The sequence below is a fragment of the Myotis davidii genome, unplaced genomic scaffold, assembly GCF_000327345.1.
Source record: "Myotis davidii unplaced genomic scaffold, ASM32734v1 scaffold269, whole genome shotgun sequence".
NCBI lineage: Eukaryota > Metazoa > Chordata > Mammalia > Chiroptera > Vespertilionidae > Myotis > Myotis davidii.
Window position 1 is genome coordinate 752,534 of NW_006383008.1, and position 13,929 is coordinate 766,462.

Sequence of the window (13,929 nt, forward strand, 5' to 3'; positions counted from 1 at the left end):
TTTTCTTTGTAATAAGATTCAAAACAATGCTGTTCAGACCAGGTCAAACTTTTAAATAAATGTGTTAAAGGAAACAGGACCTTGTGTCTTTTAAAAGCAAAATTTAGTTTATCATTTTATTGATTTTCAATAGATATATTAATATAATTGTCCAATGATGTGTTTGTAAATCAAACCAAAACTACAGAAGGAGAGCAAGAAAAGCACGAAATTAATAAATGAAAAATATTTTAAGCCAGATTTAGTCTACTCTCTCATTATTACGTGGTCTAAGATCCCTATCAAAATATATTTAATCATTCAAGTATACAATTTTAAATTTCTGCTAATAAGAATGGCTAAAATTGTTTAGTTTTAAACTTCCTATAACACTGTCAACTCTTTCTCTAATCATTCAGAATTCTTTGGAAATATTAGAAGAAAAACTCTCCCAGAGCAACAACCACCACCAGCTTTCTAAAAAGCTGAAATGCTGCATCACTTTTATTTAAACTCCTTAGGAATGTTAGCATTCTATACCTGCGTCATCTTCTCTGGGCTACTAAAGTTCTTACATATGGGTCTGATATGAACATTGCTTGGGATTATATACCAATTAGGGAAGAGCCATTCCAAGCAGCCTATTTGCTTTCCCCCCTTCCTTTCTTCCTTTTTTTTTTTTAAGGGGGTAAAAACTGTTTTATATCGACAACCATCTGTGAGCCTGTCTTTCAGGCCATCAAACTCTACCATCCATTACGGAGCCTTCCTCACCTCCGCTGCATGACAGCACAATAAAGATGACATACTAATTCAATGACTTGTAATTTCAGCTAAACAAAGACAAGTGCTGCAGCTTCTTCTTTTGTGTTAGCAGTGCCGTATCGGCAAAGCCAGCTATGCAAACATAGCACTGGGAGGGTTTTATGACAGCAGTTGAATGGGGAGACTAGCTTGGTGTTGCTTTTTATGGTTTTTGGCTCCATAATTTCTGGCTCTGTGCTGCTGGCCATGGCTATTGTGTCTGGATTCTGTGTCAGCAGCAGCTAATTGTTCCAATAATGTTTATCATAGGGATCCACCAGGGAGCTGTATATGTGGAGATAAGCTACAGGGCAATGATATACACTATCTTTCTGATCTCTATACACACTGTTTTTGCCTCATGCCAAAAAAGCTTTTTAGGTCCCTAGTCTTAACACACACACACACACACACACACACACACACACACACCAGCTTAATCATCGTGCCAACAATAGTGTCTAAGGGGATGTAATCAGGTTCCTCTGATAATCTTAGCAACACATGAAAGTCATGCGCAAAAGCAGTAATTGAAGCAGTTGGTTCATTCTACCACCTGCTGTTGAAGTCACAGGTTAATCTAAATGAGGTCCCCTTCCGATGAAGCAGTATGTGAGGCACTTTTTATATCATAAATGTGCATTACAGAAGCTTTACAAAATAATAAAGTAACAGTTCATTTAATGAACTGTGTGGAGTATCCCAGGCTTGTCCAGCTTCTCCCACTGCTGGCGGATGGCATATCCAAGTGTAAATTCTGTCCTCATGTCTATACCCCAGTGCACACTTCAGTTTGCATATGGTTCCAGACAATGGGAGTTCCTGAGACAGATGCCCAAATGTAACTAAACGTCAGGCAATCAAGGGAATCAGCTGCGGGAAAGGGAAACATTTTTCTTTGTCTGCTTTTGATGCTGTTTCCCCCAAGATTACTAAATAGAATGTTGACAGTGTAAAAATAGTTTTAGAATCAACAATTAAGCATCTTGCCATCGTCTACATTAGCCCATGTGTAAGGGATACAGTTTTCTAATTAAACTTTTAACACCCGATTTCCATTTAAAATTTTCCTCAACTACTTTCCACGAGGTCTTTATCTGACAAAGAATACTAAGATTACACGGTATGCTGCTCTTCTAACAGGCAATTTCTTTAACAAAAGTGATTTTAAAAAATTATGGGGACTGTCAAAATAAGGCTTTAATGAAAAAATTTAAATATAGGAGAAATGACACCTTCAGATTAAAATGTGTTCCTGCTTTTAAGTTACTTCATGGAATGAGAGCCAGCTCCGCATCAGATGCTAAACTAGGTAACATTATCTTATTTAAGTCTCAAAGCCAGTCACTGAAATTGGTGTTATGTCTGGAAAAGCTGAAGAAACTAGGGAGGCTGCATAATAATTCAAGTTTCTAGGTAAATTATGAGCTTTGACTGGAAACCAAGTCAGCCTGAGTTCAAAACACAGTGTGCACTTTTCCCACCAGGATAAACTGATACAATGTACTTAGTGTAAAAGTGTTTATGTGGAGAAAGAAGCCTCATTCTGAATTAGGCATTTATGTTAGGGTCATAAAAGGGAATCAATTTGTGAACATAAATTGGCATATCCCTGAATTTAGTAGTGGCTGGGGTTGGGGTAGGGGTAGAGCAGAATTACAGGACCAGGAGCAATATCTGATCAAATAAACAATATATTAATTTAACCTAATTCCGTAGCATAATAATAAGTGGTTAACAGAGTGACTACAATATCGAAGGTATGCAATAAATGTTTGCCAAATTATAATGGATGAACAGATTAATCAAATAATATTAATAAATGCAACCACGGAAGCTACTGCACTTAGGAGTGCTTACTATTTGCCAGACAGCATTCTCACTTTATATATATTTTGTCTTACATCCTTACAACAATCTGCTAAAATTGGAATTGTTATCCCCATTTTACAGGTGAGGATATAAGCCTCGGACACATTAGATCACTTGCTCATGGCTACCTTAGCAGGAGAGTGCAAGAGTCCAAGATTTGACTCCATAATCTGATGCCTCAAAGCTCTTACCAGAAAAATTAATAATTGAATTTAAAAATAATATTAACATTACAATTATCTTTGGTCGTCAAAGATTCTTACATTGCCTTCAAAGATAGCAGCCCTCAGTCCATGAAAGTAATCAGAAGAATTTTAATAATATGGAGGTAATTTTGTTTAGACATTTAGTGTAAACTTTCTCAGTAGCCAAGATCTTTGAAAACAAATCCAAAAGTTATTTTGTGGATATCAGCAAACTGATTTTAAAGTTTAATAGTATATGCAGAGACACAATGTGGTACTAAAGAAAGCTGGAGAATATTCTTTGAATATTCTAGAGATCTTTGAAAGCAAATTTTATTTACATCTGTCTCAATTATTTTAAGTGGAGGCTAGAAAAATAGAATATGTTACCTTTAAATACTTATCTAGGACAATGTTCCTGTACTAATTGGATGCCAATTTTTCTAGAAATTCTTTCTGTGATAGATTTAAAGTATATGAACCTGAAAAGCTATAGGAACGTCTATAGCTCTCAATATCATGTTGAAATATGTTTTATGCAACTGCTCATCACAAAAGGTGTATTCATGAGCCTCAGTATTAATTTTCTGTTATTTAAGGCTTGAAGAGGACTCATAATGGCATTCTGTTTGGAGAGAGAGAAAAAAACACCACCACCCAAAGTAAGCCGCTTTTAGAGAGGATTTTATTTCTGTTTTCCTTTTCAGTGAGAAATTCATTTCAGGTACCTGATACTATTTAACTGTAATTAAATAATCATGTAAAGTCTACCTACTTATTAATACTGTTGCTGGAATTGATTAAATTAGAACATTCACACAAAAAAATTATAACTTATTCCTATGGGTCCTGTAATAACACTCTATGGTTTTCCACCACACTTTGATTGGTCTACTCACCTATAATTTATTACTGAAAAATAAGTTTGACAATTTATGAAGTTATATTTTACAATTTTCAACTCTTCATTTTCTGCTTAGAATTAAACACATTAGCCTTTTATTTATTCTTTATTTCTTTTTATCCTTACCCAAGAACATGTTTTATTGATTTTAGAGAGAGGAAGGGGGGAGGAGAAAGAGAGACAGAGAGAGACAGAGATCAGTTGCCTCTGAAATGCCCCCAACCCGGCGATCAAAGAGGCAACCTAGATATGTGCCCTCACTGGGAATCTAATCTGCAACCTTTTGGTGCACAGGATGAAGCCCCAACGAACTGAGGCATCTAGTCAGGGCAACACATTAGCTTTTTAAAGTACAACTCAAGTCAGGGCTTCTGGTTTCTGATCCAAATGTAAGAGACTTGGGTGCTGTCCCTCCATCCTAACAAGTCAAAAGCTAAACAAACTTAAAAATCAACTTTCTTTGATCTATGGAAAAAGTGAGGTTATAGGGCAAATTCATGGACAGAAAAACTAAATATTGTCAAAAATCTCAGTTCTGCTAAACTTATTCTAGATTCAACATAATCCTAATCAAATATCCAAAAGTTATTTTGTGGATATCAGCACACTGATTTTAAAGTTTACTAGTATATGCAGAGACGCAAGAACTAGAATAGCCAGCTCTATATTGAAGGAAAAGAACAAAGTTGAAGGACTGACACTTCTTGACTTCAAGACAGTATAAATATACTTTAATCAAGATAGTGTTGTAATGATGAAAGAATAGACTCATAGATCAATGAAGCCTAGAGATAGATTCACATAAATACAGCCAACTGAACTTTGACAAAAGTGCAGAGATAATACAATAGAGCAAAAATAGTCTTTTCAACAAAAGGTATTGGAACAACTTGACATCCATGTGCAAAAAAATGAATCTAGACACACACCTTACACTCTTCACAAAAATTAAGATAAAATTGATCATAGACCTAAATGTAAAATGCAAAACTATAAAACCCCTGAAACATAGCATACAGAAAATGTAGGTATGGTGATGACCTTTTCCATGCAACACAGAAGATAAGATCAATGAAGGAAAAAAATTAATAAGGTTGACTCCATTAAAATTAAAAACTTCTACTCTACAAAAGGCACTGTCAAGAAAATGAAAAGACAAGCCACAGATTATGAGAAAATATTTGCAAAGGACACATCTGCTATAGGTCTGTTATTCAAAATACAAAAGGAATTCTTAAAGTCAACAACAATAAGAAAACAATTTGATTTAAAAATGGGCCAAAGACCTGAACAGACACCTCACCAAAAAAAAAAAAAAAATATGCAGATGGCAAGTAAGCTTACGAAACTATGTTCAACATCATGCATTTTTAGGGAAATGAAAATTAAAACAACAATAAGATGCTACTATATACCTATTAGAATGGTCAAATGCCAAAACACTGGCTATACCAAATCCTGACAAGGACGTACAGCAACAGGAAATCTCATAAATTGCTGGTAGAAATGCAAAACGATTCAACCACCTTGGAACACAGTTTGGCAGTCTCTTACAAAACTAAACATATTTTATCATATGATCCAGCAATTAGACTGAAGTGTAATTTACTCAAGGAATTGAATACTTCTGTCAACAGAAACACCTGCACACTGATGTTTGTAGCAGATTTATTCATAATTGGAGAAACTTGATAGCAATCAAGATGACCTTCATTAGGTGAATGGATAAAAAAAACTGTGGTACATCCAGATAATGGAATATCATTCAGTGCTTAAAAAATAAATTATCAAGCTATGAAGATACATGATAGAAACCTAAATGCATGTTAAGTGCATGAAGCCAAGCCATATTTTCGAACTCCAACTATATGACATTTTAGAAAGGACAAAATTTTGAAGACAATACAAAGATTAGTGGTTTCCAGGGTTTATGTAAGAGGCAGGAATAAATAGGCAGTACACAAGGATTTGGGGGGCAATTAAAATATTCTATATCATACCGCATGGTGGATACATATAATTTGCATTTGTCAAAACCCATGGAATATACAAAATTAAGAGGGAACCCTAATATAATCTATGGATTTGGGTGATAATGTTGTGTCAATGTAGGTCCATAAATTCTAATAAATATACCTCTGGTGAGGGATATTGTTAGTGGGGGAGGTTGAGTGTGTGTGCGTGTGTGTGTGTGTGTGTGTTGTGTGTGTGTAACAAACATATCAATCTCATGTTAAATGAGGCATGTGGCCCACCGGCCACGAGTTTGACATGCTTGGACAGGGAGTATAATTGGAACTATACTTTCCACTCAATTTTCCTGTGAACCTAAAACTGATCTAAAATAAAATGTATTAAATATGAAAAAAATAAAAGTCCAAAGTTTTGAAAAAATTAAGGGGAGAAATCTATCCTTCACTTGCTGTCAAGCAGCCTAGTTAAAATCTATATCTAACCTTATCATTTCCCTGCTGAAAATCCTTATCTGAACAAGTATGGTGTGTTCATGAGATGATTTTAAGAAATACATGGATAACTCTAAATGTTTAACTGTAATGTATATATTGTAGAGCATATTAGGAAAGTAAAACTAGCAGAACAAAAACAAAAAGAAGTTGCATGACCATTTGCTGATTCTGACAACTGGATTACTTATCTCTATATCATGGTAACGTGTACATTTTTCAATAGTCCATTAACACTCAATTCCTTATAAAGCATCCTTATTTTCCATCAGTATACACTATAAAATTAGGGGTATTTGTTATATTGGGGGAGAATTTTAACCACTTGACTGTTAAGCCAATTAGCATTTAAAAATGTTCTAGCTCACAGCCTAAGTTCCAAACAACAACATAAAATGTTTATAGTATTCAAAATATTTGAAAATGATTTAAAGTAATCATAAAATAAGCATAGCTGCAATTAAAATATATTAGAGTCATAGAAAATAGAGCTCTTTTATTCTTTTATACCTGGTGAAATCAAATTAAAACTTTTTCACCAGTCTTTTTATAACTCAGTGCTTGAAGAAATAATCTATAAAGTATATGTGTGTGTGACTATATAGTATTCAAAATATTTGAAAATGATTTAAAGTAATCATAAAATAAGCATAGCTGCAATTAAAATATATTAGAGTCATAGAAAATAGAGCTCTTTTATTCTTTTATACCTGGTGAAATCAAATTAAAACTTTTTCACCAGTCTTTTTATAACTCAGTGCTTGAAGAAATAATCTATAAAGTATATGTGTGTGTGACTATATATAGTATATATATGTGTGTATGTGTGTGTATATATTTATATAATTCCATATATATGTATATATACATATGTGTGTGTGTGTGTGTGTGTGTGTGTATAAATAAAATTCCAGAGAGGAAGGGGAGGGAGAGAAGGATAGAAACATCAATAACATCAATGATGAGCAAGAATCATCAATTGGCTGCCTCCTTCACACCCCTGACTGGGTATCAAGCCTGCAACCCAGGCATGAGCCCTGACCTGGAATTGAACCGTGACCTTCTGGTCTATAGGTTGATGCTCAACCACTGAGCCATGCAGGCTGGGAAAAGGTAATTTTTTATATTCACCTTTTTTCCTGTTTTGAAGTTTCATCATCTCTTGATTTTACTAGCCTTTTTCTAATTGGTTTAACTATAATATTATCGATTGCTATGTAGCCGTAACATGACTTTTTCTTTGGCGTGGAAACATGCAAGCTGCTAAAACAAAGGTCTAGCATGTCCAGTCTTTGAAGTGAAGGCCCTGCCCATTCTCAGGAAAGATCAGGAAGTAAGAGGAATGTTTCTCTTCTTTCCTTACATGATGGTATTGTTATGTAATAGAGGATCCTATCTACCAGGACTAGAAAATCATTGCCAACCAAGCCTGGCAAAGTACTGACTGGCCCTGGAAAATAAATTGTTATGGAGTTTCATGAACCAGGAAAAGGGTACCAGGGGCTCCATGTGGAGCTCAAGCTGGGGCTGGAACAATGACATAATCTAGGATCCCAGGAGGCCAAGGAGTTGGGTCTTACAAAATGAATAATCTGTTAAGTCTTCAAATTCATAACTATTCTATATAATAAAAGGCTAATATGCAAATTGACCAAACAGTGGAAAGACCGGTTGCTATGACGCACACTGCTGCAGCCAACCAGCGATCAACCCCAATGGTCCCCCCACAACTGCCCTTGGCCCCTCACCACCCCTCCCCCCTGCCAGCCCGTCCCACTGGCCTTCCCCATGCCCACTCAGAGCCTAGGCATTAAGTGTCTGCCTCCCCCCCACCTTGGTCTCAGGGGCCGAGGCTGCTCCAGTCGGCGAGCTGTGCCCACATCTACAGCGCCCAGGACCAGACAGCTTGCAAGATCAACCTGGCCAAGTTCACCTATGGCAAGTGCTCCACCCTCATCATGGCTGACCTGGCAGACCAGGGCCTGGACATCCCACTGTTGGACAACATCATCAACTTCAGCTTCCCAGTCACGGGCAAGCTCTTCCTGCACCCCGTGGGTCATGTGGCCTGGGCTGCCAAAGTGGCACAGCCTACTCCTTGGTGGCCCCAGATGAGGTGCCCCACTGGCTAGACCTGCACCTGTTCCTAGGCCCGTGGTCAGCAAACCGCAGCTCGCAAGCCACATGCGGCTCTTTGGCCCCTTGAGTATGGCTCTTCCACAAAATACCACGTGCGGGTGCGCACGTACAGTGCGATTGAAACTTTATGGCCCATACGCAGAAGTCAGTATTTTGTGGAAGAGCCACACTCAAGGGGCCAAAGAGCCGCATGTGGGTCGTGAGCCACGGTTTGCTGAGCCGCAGTTTTCCGACCACTGTCCTAGGCCATGCCCCCACCTTTGCGGGCCCCATGAGGACTTTGTGTGGTCGGCATGGACTGCACGCTGTGCCAGGTGCCACAGAGCATGATGGACATGAGGACTGCGGCCTGTGGAACATCCTGGAGGCGTCGCTGGAGCTGCAGGGCCTGGGCCGCATGGCCGACATTGCCCAGCAGCAGTACGTGGGTTCCCCGCCGGCACCCTTGCCAGAGTCCATCAAGCGGGCCAAGGAGCTGGACCTCGCGGGGCTGGGCCTGCACCCCCTCTTAGCTTGTGCTTCGAGAAGGAGTTGCTGTAGCAGCTGAGGCTGGTGGACAGCATCAAGCAGTACTGCTCCCAAGGCGACCATCTTTGAGATCAAGGCCTCCAGCCGGGACCCAAGCAGCCAGGTGATGCGGGCCAAGCAGCAGAAGGATTGCAAGGCCATCGCCAGCTTCCAACAGGGCTGGCAGGAGGGCCTGGCTGGCCCAGCCCTGAGCTGCCCAGCGCGGCAGGCGGAGCAGCCTGGGAAAGAGGAGGAGGATTAAGAGGTGGCGGTAGAGAGCGTGGAGGACGTCTTCACAGAGGCTGTGGGCCAAAATGGCAGCAGCCAGGGCCTGAGCGGGGAGCCAAAAGGTGGAAGGGGAGGCCCGGCTGCTGGACCAGGATGTCTATGTCCCCTATGGGCCCAAGGACTTCGACAGTGAACGGGCCTGAGCGTTGGTGGGGATGGGGCGCCTTTGAGCAGCAGGTGGCTGGCGCTGTCCTGACCTGATGGGGGAAGAGGCCCAGAGCCTGACCAGAGGCCGGCAGCAGCCCAAGTGGGACCAGAAGAAGAAGCGGTTTGTGGGACAGTCACGACAGGAGGACAAGAAGATCAAGACAGAAAGTGGCCGCCTCATCAGCAGCTCCTACAAGCGGGACCTCTACCAGAAGTGGAAGCAGAAACAGAAAACTGCCATACGATCAACACTGAGCCTCAGCGGCCACCAGCAGTCGGCCCTGTCAGTGGTGCTATTTTGGCTGATCTGATCGGGGTAAGTGCAGGAGGCAACCAATTGATGTGTCTTTCTCACATCCATGTTTCTCTCTCTGTCTGTTACCTTCCCTTCTACTCTAAAAATCAATGAAAAATTTCCTCAGGTGAGCATTAACAACAACAACAACAAAAATATGCATACATTCACACACATACATAAATACATGAATATTGGGGACCTAGGGGGAGGGGCCCCACAGTTGCATGAATTTCATGCACCTGGCCTCTAGTATTATATAATCTCCACTTAATAAATAATGCCTCTATTTTACTTTTTATCCAACTTATTACTTGGAGCCTGTGCCTCTATTCTTTCACATACTTATTAGACTGTACCAGCAAAAACTAAATCAGTGTCCCCTCCTGATCCTTGGCACATAGCCATGTGTCTGCTACACAATAAACATAAACAAAACATGCACAGAAACATAAACCTATTTCAACTTACAATCTTTGTTGATTTTACATATATCTCATTTCTCCCTTGTTAATGTGATAAGATTGCTTTCTATATCCTCTTACACCTATAGTGTTGTTCACTACACGCATATATATACATACATACTATACATTATATATATGTGTATATATATGTGTGTGTGTATACACATAAACATATATATATGTGTGTGTGTGTGTATATACACATAAATATATATATATATATATATGTTTATGAGACATAGGAATCTTTTGAGAAAAATCACAATTGTGATCCAGAAATTTCATTAGTGTTTTAACAGTGATGCTTATAGAAACTATGAAGTATATACTCGTTCTTGATTTTCCATTACATTAAGTGTATGTAGTATATATCTTTTCTTTGTCACCGCCCAAAATCTTTTGAAAATTATCACTAAATTCATAGTTCTCCAATTGTGCCTCTCTTTCTTTGGTGGCAGAATCCCAAAACAATATTCCCTGGTGTGACATATTAAGTATGATTTCCAGTGTGATAGATTTAAGTATGAGTTCCAGTTCTTCATCCCTACCTTTATCCAATTCCTTTGCCAGGTGACTTTGCAGTCCCTCCTACTAGAAGTGGAATGTATGTCACCTTGACTTTGAACTCAACCATGTGACTTGTATTAGCCAAAAAATGTAGCAAAAGGGAGAATTTGCCCATTCTGACCCAAGGCTAAAAGAGACACTATGTATTTCTGCTTGCTTGCCTACAGTTTGCCATCGCCATGAAAACTGTTTCCCTTTGGGTATCTGCTGTCCCTCAGCTCCAGCCCCAAAATGACTACAGAGGAATTTAACCAACATACAAAGAGCCATGCCCAGCCATATCTAGACCACAAAGCAAAACTGCCCAATCATGCCCCACCTACATGAGCTAACCTCAGCCACCTTGTACACGTGTGAGAGAAAATAAAATGATGAGGGTTGTTTTAGGCCACTGAGTTTTGAGGCAGTATGTTATATACAAACACTATGCTACATGCATAGGCCCTTGATGCATTCAGTAACGATGCCCCAACTTTCCCTGCTGCTATTCAGTAAGAACTGTGGGGCTAGAGTGAGGATTGCGGAAGCCATCACAGTTGTGAAGACACAGTGTTTCAGTAGCTGTTAGAAGTGCTAGTTCCATAAGAGCCGAGATTCAGCATCAGCAACAAGTGAATTTCCGTGAAACAATCTCTTGGCATGGTTCACTATTACTAGTTTGGTGGCATTTACCCTGGTACATTGGCCTTCCCAGTAATTGTGTAATTGTGTAAGCTATTGATATCCTGAAATAAACATTATTCCATTAATTAACTAGAGTGGATTATGTTGAATTGAGACAGTAACTGCCTTACTTTTTTTAAAGGAGTTAATTTTAATGATAGCAGTAAAATAAATTGAGTTGTAACCTACAAACATTAAAATTACCAAGAGAACACTATTAAGAACTATATCCCAACAACATTGACAAGTTAAAATCAAAACTTTACAAGGCTGACAAATTAAAATCAAAATCAAATTTTGGTTTGGGTATTTTTGTTTTATTTTTGTCTTATTTTTCTTTCCTAGTTAGTTGCTATTCTTTTTTGGTAGTGAAAGGCCAGTCAGATAACCAGAATTCAAGGCCCAACTCTACTTTGATCAATTGTTCAGTCTTCCATAGGTCATATAATCGCCTCAAGCCCCACTTTCCTCGTTGGGAAAATGTGGGAAAGAACTAACAGCTGCTTTGAAGAAGCATTATTATGAATAACAAATATTATTATTAAAAACAACTTTAAAATAAGGTCAGGATAAATATGTGCATGGATACACATACACACACACACACACACACTCTAGAGGCCCAGTGCACAAATTCATGCACAGGTGGGGTCCCTTGGCCTGCCTGTGATCAGGCCTATCAGGGCCATCTCGCCCAATCCCGATCAGGACCGATCTGGGCCAGCCAGCCAGCCAGGGAGCCAGGGGGAGGGACTGAAGAGGTTGGCCGGCTGAGGGAGGTTGGCTGTGGAAGTGCACTGACCACCAGGGGACAGCTCCTGCATTGAGTTTGCTTCTTGGTGGTCAGTGCACATCATATCTACCAGCTGCTCATCAGGTCATCTGGTCATAACAGTCGCTTAGACTTTTATATATATAGACTAGAGGCCTGATGCACAAAAATTTGTGCACTCTGAGGGGTCCCTCAGCCTGGCCTGTGGCCTCTCGCAGTCTGGGACCCCTCAGGGGATGATCACTTGCTTGCTTACATATGTGTGTATGGTTTACTGTCACTATTAGCTCAAATTCACTGGAAAAAAAATGACCCATGGTTTTATTTCTATTTCAATATCATTTCCAATTTGAAGAACTTTACATCACAGTTTATGACTCATCTACCATGTGGTCTACTCTTGCTTTCTGCTTGTAGCCCATGGAAAGGGTATTATCACTAAACATAGTATAAAACATAATTAATTCACCAGGAAACAGTTAATTATCCATGATATTTAATGTCAATCTTTTTCTCAGATTACTGTAACAAGGCACTTAAAAGTGACTAAGCTTTTAAATGTGTCATTATAATCACATTTATTAAACAATCTACAAGTATTTACTTACCAATAGGAGAAAAAAAAAAGAAATGAGAAAAAGTCAAGTTTAACTAAGTACTGTGTGAATGGTATTAGATTAGAAAAAAAAAACACCTGAGGTCATTTTTTATCTCCATGTTAATATTCACTTTTCTCCAGTAGTAAAATGTCTACAAGTAGATGAAATGAACAATTAAACAAAACGTGATATCTGTGACTACAAAGGAAAACAGTTTTGAAGACCTTAAAATATAAACTGCTCAAATGTCACCAAAACAGAATAATTTATAATCTCCCATCTCATTTATGTAACTTCTAGAGGAAAGGAAGCATATTAATGGCAATCATTTCCTGAAACCCATTTGAAAAACTCAGTAGGAAAGCAGTGATTAGAAATAAAAATGTACTTCTTTTTTATCAGGAAACCTTCAGCCAAGTGTGTGTGAAGTGATGCCATCCCCTTGCTAATTGTTAACCCAGTGTTAAGTACCTAGTGATTTTTCATTCAACCAAAATGTAGTAAGCCTTATTCCATGTCTAGGACATGAATGCCAGGGGGCAAGTTGAATAAGTAGATGAGGTTCTTGCTCCAAGATAGCTTACATTCTAGTAAGGAGATTCAGCCAGGATGTATGTAAAGAAGTAAATAATACAAGTTTACAGAGGGAAAAATATTTTGAAGAAAATAATATAGAGTAACTAGGTAACAGTAGGTAGGATACTGAGGGAAAGTTTCTTTTGAGAGAATAGTATTTGAGATAAACAAATAACTATGGAAGATACATAGTACATTTAATGATTTTCTGAGAAATAGCTCCCTCGACAGAAAACCTAAGAACTGATTAAAACCAATTTTACTCAAAAAAGTTTGCCCACGATTTAGACAGAGGTATGAGGAGCAATGGCCAAAACTATATAAGAACATTTTTTAAGTATGTACAGATGTTTAAAATTCTGATATAAGGACATATTTTCCTGGGTTCTGGAGTCAGACAGACCTGAATTTAATTCTCTCTCTGAGGCCGTCAATAGGATCATCTTGGCAAGTCCCTCCATCTTTCTGACAGTGCCTACTTCATAGACTTATATTCTCTGACAGGCATTCTTTGCCTTCATATTTGATGAAAAACACCTTATCATACAAAATTGTAGTTAGTAAATGCCTGCGCCATTGAAAAAGAATCAGACGGTATTAATTATGCTTTCAGCAAAGAGCAAGTGAAGAATAGGGTTTAGATTTTATATGGAAGTCATCAGGAAGCTCAGATAAGTGGAGGCTGTAAAGTGCTCTTTCC

The 13,929-nt window shown here is 38.7% G+C and overlaps 1 pseudogene; it reads left to right on the forward strand.

Annotated features, from left to right (window-relative positions):
• Positions 1-9,601, forward strand: part of LOC102771514 — a 13,156-nt pseudogene extending 3,555 nt beyond the window's left edge.
• The last annotated feature ends 4,328 nt before the right edge of the window (positions 9,602-13,929 follow it).